This window comes from Pseudorasbora parva, chromosome 14, assembly GCF_024679245.1.
Source record: "Pseudorasbora parva isolate DD20220531a chromosome 14, ASM2467924v1, whole genome shotgun sequence".
Classification (NCBI taxonomy): Eukaryota; Metazoa; Chordata; class Actinopteri; order Cypriniformes; family Gobionidae; genus Pseudorasbora; species Pseudorasbora parva.
The window spans coordinates 19,773,355-19,784,648 of NC_090185.1; positions in this window are offsets into that span (position 1 = coordinate 19,773,355).

The window sequence follows — 11,294 nt, forward strand, 5'->3', positions numbered from 1 at the left end:
ACACTCACTGCGTTTTTAAAGTGAGCTGTTTTATCTTAAAAATTGTTTCAGAAGTCTTTAATGTTGATATATGAAATCACCCGCGTCCGCAGCGCTGCCTTCTCCTGGTTTAGGTGAAATCCTCCATTTATAACCATTTCTTAAGCCCGAGCTATCCTCCAAGGTATTCGGTGGACCAAAAAAACCCTGCAGTTGGCCTCGAGGAAGCCCCGACGAGGCCCGATCAAGGCCCGAAGTGACAGTGGAAACGCGACTGGCCCTGGCACGCACTAGCACGCACACTTTTAGCCCCACAGTGGAAACGCGGCTATTGAGAGTCCTGGGAAAAGTGACTTTACAATAATCTACAGGTGGACTGAACAAAACCTGTGCATCTTAATTCCTGAAAGCAGTGTGTGGAGTCTGGCATTGAGACTAGTGAGATAGTTGATAGTCATAGTGCAAAAACATTGTTTCCAGATGGATCTGCAGACAGTATTCATCAGTATCATACGATAAGTACCTGAAAAACAACCAGCATTGTTTGTGTGGGCACTGTATAAGTGTTACAACATGTATCTTTCCTTAATGCAAGATTACAGAGAAGAACCATTTTCCTTAAGGGAACAACGTTTACCTTCAAAATACACTGTTAAAGTCTGTGGACTCACAGTTCTTATTACAGTTACAGTCCCTCCAGTGTTGTAGTTCCACACACACTGACTATGTCGCCAATAGTAATCAAAGACTCAAGAGTGCTCCATTTTAAGGATTATGGTCTCGTAATTTTCACATTCGCTCAGTGCCACAGGACAAACCACTAAACAGGGTCTATCATCTACTGAGCCTTGAGCAGGTAAAGGGGCTTGTGCTCTGAAAATTGCCATTTGCCTCCGTCCTCCCAGACCAAATGGGGATTAATTGAGTCTAATTAAAGCTCCTCTCCACTGCAAGCACTAATGTGGTCAATATCTATCCAGCGAGAGACTGTCCTCAATTATCCCGGCCTCACAATTATCATCATCATTACAGCAGTGTCATTTTTACGCCAATATTTCAGAGTTATCTTTTAAAGACCTGTTTCCTGTGAGAAAAGAGAAAAAGAACCTTTTTCCACCATTGGACGACTCTCAATGCCATATCCCTTTTCTCATTTGTCATTTTTTCCCCTCTCTTCCATTCTCTCCAACTTTCAGACAAGGCCTTGTCGCCAGGTGATGGATTGCAATAGTCTCTCGGTTATCTCTGGAGTCACAGGTAATCTGGAATATGCCAGATGAGACCCAGGTTTGCCAAATGAGCCATTGCAAACATACATATGCGCGCAGACACAAATACATTTACTATTGATTCAACTAACCAAATGCCCCATCACTCAACTGCTTAAATGAGGCCCTAGGCGAAGTACCGCTCTCAACACAGATCCCCCGCTCGATCCAAACTTAGGTGATGTAGGAAACAGCCCACCGAGAGTTCAGCACTAAGGGTGCATAGCATAAGCACTTCTGAATCCTAAAATTACAATGGGACACCCTACAAACTTGAGGACTCACACAAAGAAGGACTAAGCAGTGGATCAAATGCGCAATTTGGGAAAATGTAATAGCCTCTAGTCAAAGAACCAATGGAAAGTCACTTCAATTTGTAAAAAACAGTAATGAATCTCTATGCCCAGAAAAAGACACATCACGGAAATCGGCCTGTTGCTTTAAGAAGTTGGTTCATGCAAGGGAGGCGGGCGCACTAACAAGAATGCTAAAGACCGCAACCGCTAGCGTGCCTTTTGAACCCAGGGAAATGAGGTTTACATGCACAGCTCTTACTGGCTTACGTCCGTTACACTCACCCCCCAAATCTCACTCCCATCCCAGGTTTCGGTATCAAAAGTAATTCCGCTCTGAGTGGGATTCGAACCGGAGTCTCCGCAGTACGAGGCAGGTGCACTAACAAGGATGCTAAAGACCACAACTGCTAGCGTCAATTGCTTGCGCACCTCTTGAGGCCAGGGAAGTGAGGTTTACACGCTCAGCTTTTACTAGACTTCGTCTGTTGCACCAGCAAGCACTCTCTCTTTCTGACACCCCTCAGGAATAATTAAAAAGAAATGAGAGTCACCACACCTCAAGTCCTACAGCTATTCTCCACATTTGGGTCGGGCACTGCCCCGCTGAGGACAAATTGCCACAGGTTTATCTAGCTCAACCAACAGGAGAGGTCCTGATCAGCACGTACACCCACTCCTGTCGACTGGACCATGACATTGGCTCAAGAAAACGGGCAGATTGAAACCAGTGGGCAAGAAACCCCCTATAGCTTAAAGCGACACTAACTTGTTCTCCACCACACACCTCACAAGAGAAAGCTTGTGGAGTAGGTTGCAGAAGTTCCAAGCAACATAAAAAGGGAGGTTCTGAAAGTCAAAGCAAATAATTATTTACTGTCAATGGTATTTTTTACCCTCCAAACTAGCCATGGTGGTATGGTTCAGTGATTTGAAGTGGGGGGAGAGAATGAGGGAAGGGGTCTTGAGTTCTAATGGCCCATTGTAGATTTTTGTGGCAGATGAAATATGTTTTAATTTGCCAAGCGCTGGAGGGGCTGTCGATAACTCACATGCAAGAGAAAGGACCAAAAGGCGGGAATGCATTCTCTCTCTCTCTCTCGTTCCTCACTCACTTTGGAGCTCCTGCATGTTCCCATGGTAACGGATCACAGCAGCAATGCAAGGCAAGTCGCATGCCAAAACTGAATGAGATAGGCACCAAATACAAATACTCTCAGGGTCTCTATCAGTCTCTATCTATCCAACATGCCTATTGATGTCTCACGCAAACACCTTGGACATAAATTGAGTTTGACAGATAAACGGTTCAAATCACTGAAATTATGCATGCAAAAATCGGGAACGTAAATGTGTTTGGGATTTTGCATTTGCATCCTATAGTATCACACCACGTCATAACAGGTATTGACGTGATCCAAATGAGATTATACACTTTAACAAGTAATGGTGAAGGCTTGGATCAGAGGCGGATGATGCAGGGAGTATTCGGATGTTCTAAAGTATGTTGGAACATTCACAATCTCTCCGGCTGACCGAAGAGATTCTGCAAAAGCCACAGTCAGAAAATGAGATGTCAAGTGTGATTAATCTTCACACCATGAGAGGAGGAGAAATGAGGTGATTCTGGGGTGAAGAACAAGAAAGATCTGGAATAGCAATGAACAAGCTTGACATTCATCCATATTCTTTGCTATGAAGGGTCCCAGACTAAAGGATCTATGTGGCATTCAGGTTAATGTGCATATTTTATCTTTCATAGTTGTGCATTGCTTCTTCTTTAGACAATTTAGAGGTTGCTGCTAGTGAAACTCTTTTTGTATTTACAAGTAAAATAAATATTTTCTTGTATATACAAGTAAAAACTTGTTTCCAGTTTTTAGGTCTGGTTCTGAATCAAATTTGGGTTGGAAACGCCAACGCTATGTCATTGCTAATTCGTACGAATTTGTACGAACTCACTCGTACGAATATGTACATTTTGTCTAAACCCCAGTGACGGGTGGGTTTAGGGGCGGGGTTCAAGGTAGGTCATTTGCACGAATTCATACCAATTTGGCAACTTGTCAGATACGTACGATTTAGCTAAACATGTATGAATTTGTACAAATGAGGTCAAACAAATTCATACAAATTAGCCACCTTGTAAAATATGTACGAATTGCCGTGAGATTAAATGAAGTAAAAGCAAAGAAATGCCATTATTTAACCTCATGACAATCCAAACCTGCTGGTGTTTGTGCAATGATAGTTAAAAGGGAAAATGTTTTATTGCACATTATATTCCAAGTCTTCTGAAGTTATAGCTATGTATGTGTGAGGAAAAGACCATATAATGTAGGTATGTTTACACAACAACACTATATTAAAAACAGAAATGTTTTTCCTTCGCGTTTTTTGCGTTAGCAATCATTTTGTAAAAAGAGACTTATAGATGCGGAGGAGATAAAAATGTACACTTTGAAACACGTTTTCAAAAGTTTGCGTTTTCAGGCCCCCAAAACGCAATTGTCGCATAAATAAAAGGCCAAAACACATACGTTTTCAGTTTTTAGTTGAAACAGTGTCATTTAAACAGCCCCAAAAGCCCTTTTCGGAAAGGATTAGTTTTACAAGGGTAGACGGAGTAATGTAATTTTACCACAGGACGTCTGTAATTTTAATGGCCAATTCCCACAGGATAAGAAATCTCAGTAAAACTAGCAAAAGTGGGAGGGGTAACTCGATTTACACATGCCCGTCACCGCCGTGTTGTCACGTGTGTATTAAATTTCTTCCTGATGTCATACGCATTTATATATAAAAAACAGTTCGGTCCAGTTGAACAAATTGTTCATTAAATTCTGATTGGATTCCATTGGTAATAAGCATTTACCTAAAGCTAAAAAAAAGTTTCATGCCTCGGAAAAGTGCTTTCGACAATTTTCTTTTCTTTTAAAAAAAAATCTGAATTGGTAAGCAGAAAACACCTCAGGTTTGCCACAGACCGCCTAGAATGCAACCGAATGCTTTTTCAAGTGCCTGAAAAAACACGGAAAACTACTTTTAAACTAAACATTATGGAATATTTACGTAATATTTACAGTGAGTCCATTTGCACAGGATTAGTTTTAACTGAGGTATGTTTTTTATTTTATTTTAGACCTTTTTACTGGGAAAAAACCTTGCTGTAATCTTTACTGACATTGTCCGTAATGATTACGTTTGTATTTGTATTTATTTGCCAGTATGGATGAATCAATATTTGTATGGATCAAACATTCAAATCCCTTACAGCTTTACAACAATATTTAACAATTTCTAATTAAATTCCAGTTTTTTTCTCACACAAAGCCGAATGACTTCAGAAGACTTGAAACAGGTGCACAAAAAAGCAAGGATTACTTTTGTGGTACATTTATGGTGCTTTTTTTACCTTTTGAAACTTGCTAGCCATGGTAACTGTCATGGGTTGAAAATACCTACATAAAAACTGCAAAAGTTCTGCTGTGCTCCAGCACACAGGTTTGTAACATAAAGGTTAGAATGTCCTCTTTCAACTATTTCATTCAGCTATTCCATCACAGTGATCCTACTCTATCCTATACCACATTCACACATTGCAAAGTTAAACACTAGACTGTGTGAACAGAAAGTGTCAAGTGTTCATAAAGAAGAGCCTGGAAATGTCCCCGGGCAGATCCCGACTTAGTTGCTGGCTTGAGAGCAGTGTGTAATTATCATTCACACTTAAATGATCTGTTAATTGAGACAGACTCAAGCTGTGACAGGGAGGACCAACAGGGAGCTAGTGCTAAGCTAACAAACGCTTGCGCCTACGTTTGAAAAACTACCACAAACCTCAAATCTGAGAGAAAACATTGCAACAGTTCTGCTAAGCCCCTGAAGATTGAACCACATGCTATGGCAAATAAATAATTTAGCACATTTTGAACAATCTGCTTCAGACTCTTGCTGTTAGCGTTAGCCTAAGCTACAAAGCAATCTCTTCTTCACAAGTCAAAATGTGATCTAAATTTACCCTTTTTACTTTCTAAATGAATTTTCCAGGTCTTACGGTACACGATTCATCAGCACACAGTATTACAACAAAACATTAGCCTGACAAGCCAGACCCACATCAAGATGTCTGGTCTGGAAACTCACCATAGACAGGGCTCAATCTGAGGGGCGGGATAAACGGTTGTCTTTCAAACTCCCTCTGCACACGATAGGATAGCGCTACACCAACCAGAGCAACGGAGGTGAAACAGAGCTCATTGATAGATTAAACATTCGCCGTATACGGTCGTCAAAACTCAGAACACATCTTCCCTTTTTTAGAATGACTTCAGTTCCGTTCTTTGTTCTTTTCTCAGAGAAAAGCTTAACTCCAAGTCTTCCAGAGTCGCGGTCAAAGCTGATTCGAAAGACCGCCGTTCTCCAGTTTCTGTGTTTACTAGAAGCACGCAAGCGCAACTCGGCCGTGGTCATTATGGCCCCGCCCACCGACTCTATACACGATGTGATTGGCCCGGCAAGAGTTTGGGGAATACAGCTCAGAAGGGTATTGAGAGTTACTAGACGACACTTGCGGGCAGATTAGATTTGCTGCCGCTAGGGTGCGTAGAGAGTTCTAGGCTAACAAAACATGTCTTTATAGGGTGAAATCATTCAAATATGTCTAATTTCAACAGTAAAATGGGCTGTTTTGTCACTTTAAGTGTGTCTCATCTAAGCAAGGCCATCCATCTCAAGCCATCGGCATGTGTTTTGACAGATATGGTGATGTCACACCTGGGGAACGAGGTGCTGATGGTGATTTAATGTGTTGGGGTCAGATTTCTTACTGATGTTTTATGTCAGCCCGGTCAGCGAGGTTAAAAGCTTTGTCAACTAGAGGAATCACGGCGCGCTAACCGGCCATCCCAAATGTGCCTTTGAATCAAGCCGTTGCCTTTTCTTGAAAAAGGCTGAAAGCAAAGAGCAGATTCCTGACACTTAAGCAAAATGATGCTGACAGGTCTGTAAACACATTACTTTTAGTGTCACAGTCCATTAGCAAGAAAGCAGGGACCTCAGATCCTCTTCGGGTTCTCCTGGAACTGAAATCCATCAATATATTGTTCAGTTTTAACAAATACATGGATTTGATTGTAATCATCACACTTTCACTGATGATGTGCTGCACCCTGGTGGTTAGGAGAGGTATTGCAGACGGTGACTCACAGTGTTTTGTTTTCAGATGATGGGATGTCCCCTTCCACCCCCTCACCATCTGTCTGGGAATTCTGCTTTCAGGAAACTCACCTTAACCATCTCCCTCCCTCCTTTCCCTCTCAGCCTCATTTTCTTGCAAGTTTTTTGTTGTCACTAGTCATACACTGACACATTAAGACTACCAAACAGATAAAAATCATAAATCTGTAAACCCTGCTTTATTCCTGATAGTGTTAAAAGTTCACTAGTCTGCAAGCTATCATATAAACGGCTGTACTTACTCAAATAAGTACTGAGTAATATTAATTAACTACATGTACAGTACTTACTAGAGGTACAGTCTGGTTTAGGGTTAATACTTTAATTATGCATAATTTTCTGTAGTAAGTACATGCAATAACGTGTAACTACGTCACCTTAAAATAAAATATTACCAAAACTCGTGAACTCGAAAAAATGTCATAATAGAAAAAAGCTCATGACCTTTCTCGTGTGCATCTCTGTCATATGCAGATATATATTTGAGGCCATCCTAAACAAATGTGGACATTTAACAAAAATTATGTAATTTGTAAATAAATGTCCTTTTTATGTCACCCATGCTTTCTGCCCGTAACACACAAGTTAAGGTGTGAGGGTCAAATCCTCACTCAGGGGAACAGAGACATAAACAGCCAGACATGGACTGAGTCATTGTGAGTCCTCTGAAGAGACAGAAGAAAATGTCCTCTGACAGACAAGTGTTTGCGTGACGTGCATTAAAGAATTTGCTAGGTTTTTTTTTGTTTCAGCGGCAAGGAACTGGCTGAGATTTCCTGATTGAAGATGACTTCTACATCACGGTTGGTCCCGAATTCATTGAAACAAGAGTTAGAGGGTCAGTGCTGAAGAAATCACCTCTGCTCCCATTTCCCAGTCACATCGCAAGGAACTGAAAGTGTTTCAAAGCGAAGGTGATTGGCAGTCCTGCACTCTCTGTAGAGGGCCATCAGATTGAACAGGAGCTCTATAGGAGCATAAAAAGCCTTTGGATGGGTTTATATAGGCAATATGTTTGTTGAACAAGGTCCCACTGCAAGCTTTCCTTCGGAAAACACTCTTCAAAGTCTCAAAGGAAGGTTATATACACAGCTACACTTTTACACAGACCAGGTTTTTGGACAATAATTAGACAGTAAGGTCATGTAAACACCATAAACTGTGTTATTTAATCAGGAAAAGGTCATAAATGAGTTCGAGAAACCCGTTATCAAGGTTTTACGCCGCTCTGCTGTCGCTCCTTTTATTTATCGGGCCTCATTTATGAAATTTATTTTAAATAGACGATTAGATTTAATGACAATTTATGCCAAATTAGTTTTATGAATTGTCTACATGCGTGCATATCTAATGGTTTTGGCATCAAGACAAATGATCATTTTAACTTCACGTTCATTTTCTTGTGTTGTTGCTTCACAGATTCACAGACCATTAAACTATGTTTTTTTAAATAAATGATTAAGTAATATTTATAAATGAAATAAAATACATGCAATGAATTCTTTACAAATAATGTGAAATAAATCATTTTATTTCGTATTAATTTATAAATAATATTTATAATTAAATGTATTTTGTATTAAAATCCTATACAAAATCCTATAAAATCCTATATTATAATGTGTGTGTGTATGTGTATAATACATACATACATATATATATATATATATATATATATATATATATATATATATATATATATATATATATATATATATATATATATATATATATATATATATATACTATTTAATATAAATATCAAATAACTCATTTGATTTATAAATAATATTCATAATAAAATATTAATTAATTAATATTTAATTAAAAAGCTAAACCTAAATAAAAACATTTGTAATAAATATTATTTTTATACATTTTTTAAATATAATATCCCATTTTATTTAATATATGTATAACATCATATATATGTATTAAAAATTCCATTAAAACACTAAATATGATTTATTATTAACTAAACACAAATTAAACCATCATTTAAAATTATATTTTTATAAGTATGACACTAACATTTTTCCATATTCTTTTTTATTCATTAAAAACCTAAGCTGAAATATTATTTACCAAATGTAAATATACATTAATAATAAATAATAATTTGTTCGATTTATATAGCGCTTTTCAAGGCATTCAAAGTGCTTAAAATATAAAAATTAAATATTTATGAACTGAATAGATATGCAGGCAATACATCATGTTATTAAAAAATATATATATATAAAAACTTATTTTATTTCATATGATTTATAGCAAGAACTTTAAAAGTCTTTAGAATTTTGACATTTGCTGGTTGTTAACAGGAATACAATGAGCTGAGGATTATCTTACACTCGCATAGAAAGGTCGGGTTAGAAGTCAGCGCCTGTTTCTCGGTTTCTGAGGGCCGTTGAGAGGATGGCGGTTCCATCGAGATGAACCTGCAGCCTGCTCTCAGAATAAGGGCCACTCGACTGCTCTCTGCTCTCCCTCCATTATCAGCATCAATTGATGGCCACACTACATCACAAACCGACCCTCGGAAAAAGGAGAAAATACTTTCAGTGAGACACCTGCTGTGACGGCTTGTCTTCATTGAGATCCTATTGATTTACCTATTGATGGGCTTATAGGGGGGGGTTGCCGGGGGTTTAAGGCATGATGGCTATTGATTCGCAAGAGTTGCAGCACCACACAGTTTGTCCATGTGAACCGTGACATTGCATGACATACCCACAGAAAGCGATCTATGGGCTTTTTAAAGCAAACACACCTAGACCTTCCACCTTTCAGCGCTGCGCTCACTGTGTTCTGTCCTCCGGTTTGTATTTCTACAGCATGAAGGTAAGATCTTACACAAGTGAATCGATGGTTTTGTGTAAACGCTACAGCCAACAACTAGTTGCGCTTTTTTCATAAGTTGAATATGGATAGCGGTCTGGCGGAAGCTACATATTTTACTTTATAACGTGTTTAATATGGATATTTTTCTTATACAAACCCAGCTATTCACTACAGAAGGCCTTTATTAACCACCCGGAGCTACTTTTATGGGCTACACATTTTAGGCTGTCATTATAATGCTTGGAAGAGCCAGGACATATGTTAACATGACTTTTGTTTTGTATTTGTCTGAAAGAAGAATGTCATATATACCTAGTATGGTTTGATGGTGGTGAGTAAATAATGTAAATCAATCATGTGTAAACACTTTATGCAAAATAACTTCTTTTATAAACCTCAAGTATATGGCCAAGACACATTTTGGCAGTTTTCGTGAGATTTATGAAACGCTCTATTCAGCTATCAAGCTTTCAGCTTGTGAACACAACACACACACACACACACACACACACACACACACACAACGACATCTAAATCCAGGGCGTTCGTTTGACCAACACACACATCAAAATGATGCACCCATCGAACCCATCCGGCACCAGCCAAAATATAAGCCTGTCAGCGGAGAGCCATTTATTCCGAATAGCTAAACTGAAAAGAAACTGACAGACACGGTGCGCGAGAACCCGTGGAGTATAATTACACAATCACCCTCATCCTTTTCCTCTGTCACCTCTGGTTTCTCGCCTGAACCTGTTGGATCCACTCTGAATGAGCAATTGTCTGCTTCTGGATGTCTTTACACGCCTGTCTCTGAAAAGCTGTATTTGCTTTCCGTTTATTTGGGTTGTAAACAACATATTTTCAAAAGTTTTACTCGGAGACTAGGTGAATTACCTGTTTAGCGGAGATAGATACATCCGCCCCTGCTGGTAGATGTCCTTACTACACCACCTGACCCCCAAAGAATATAATGTATTTTATAATAATATAATTTTTTGGAAGGAATCTAAAAGCTGAACTTTGAGTGGTGCCGTTATAGACCTCCCTGTGTCCGACTACATGGCGAATAAGAGTGTATGTGTGTGCGCGCGAGCGCGTGCGTGAACTTTTATTATCTTCAGCTGCTTTTATGGCCACACAGATCAGGCGGTGAGCAGACGGCAGAAAATGAGATAGCGGATTCTCTTCTATGGCTGGCTTGATTTGGTCTACTGAATGTCCACAGGTAGCCCTCAAGATTTATGGGGTTGAACGAAAACTTTCCAAATTTGTGTTGCAAAGCAAGTAGGTCGTAAATTGCTATACTGCTGTGTACAGTAATACTTTTTGAGGGAGAAAGGTAATTTGAACTTTTATTCAAGGACAAAGAAGATCATCCACAGAATGGTGAAGTTTTAAAACCTACCTGACTTGAACATGCTAAACAGTTCAAAACCATTTATACTGACAATTAGCCTACATTATACAACGTAATTTTCAATGGGCTATGTATTAATATTGTGTTACAAAATTAGTAGTACTTTTACTGCAATTGTGCAGCTGATAAATGTACTTGCAATTAAATATTGAATAAATATTACAATAGAAAAAATGCTCAAAAGTATTTGCTCTAGTGAATTCAGACTTTAGACCACTGTTCATATCAATTGACAACAAGAAATCCACCAGCTAA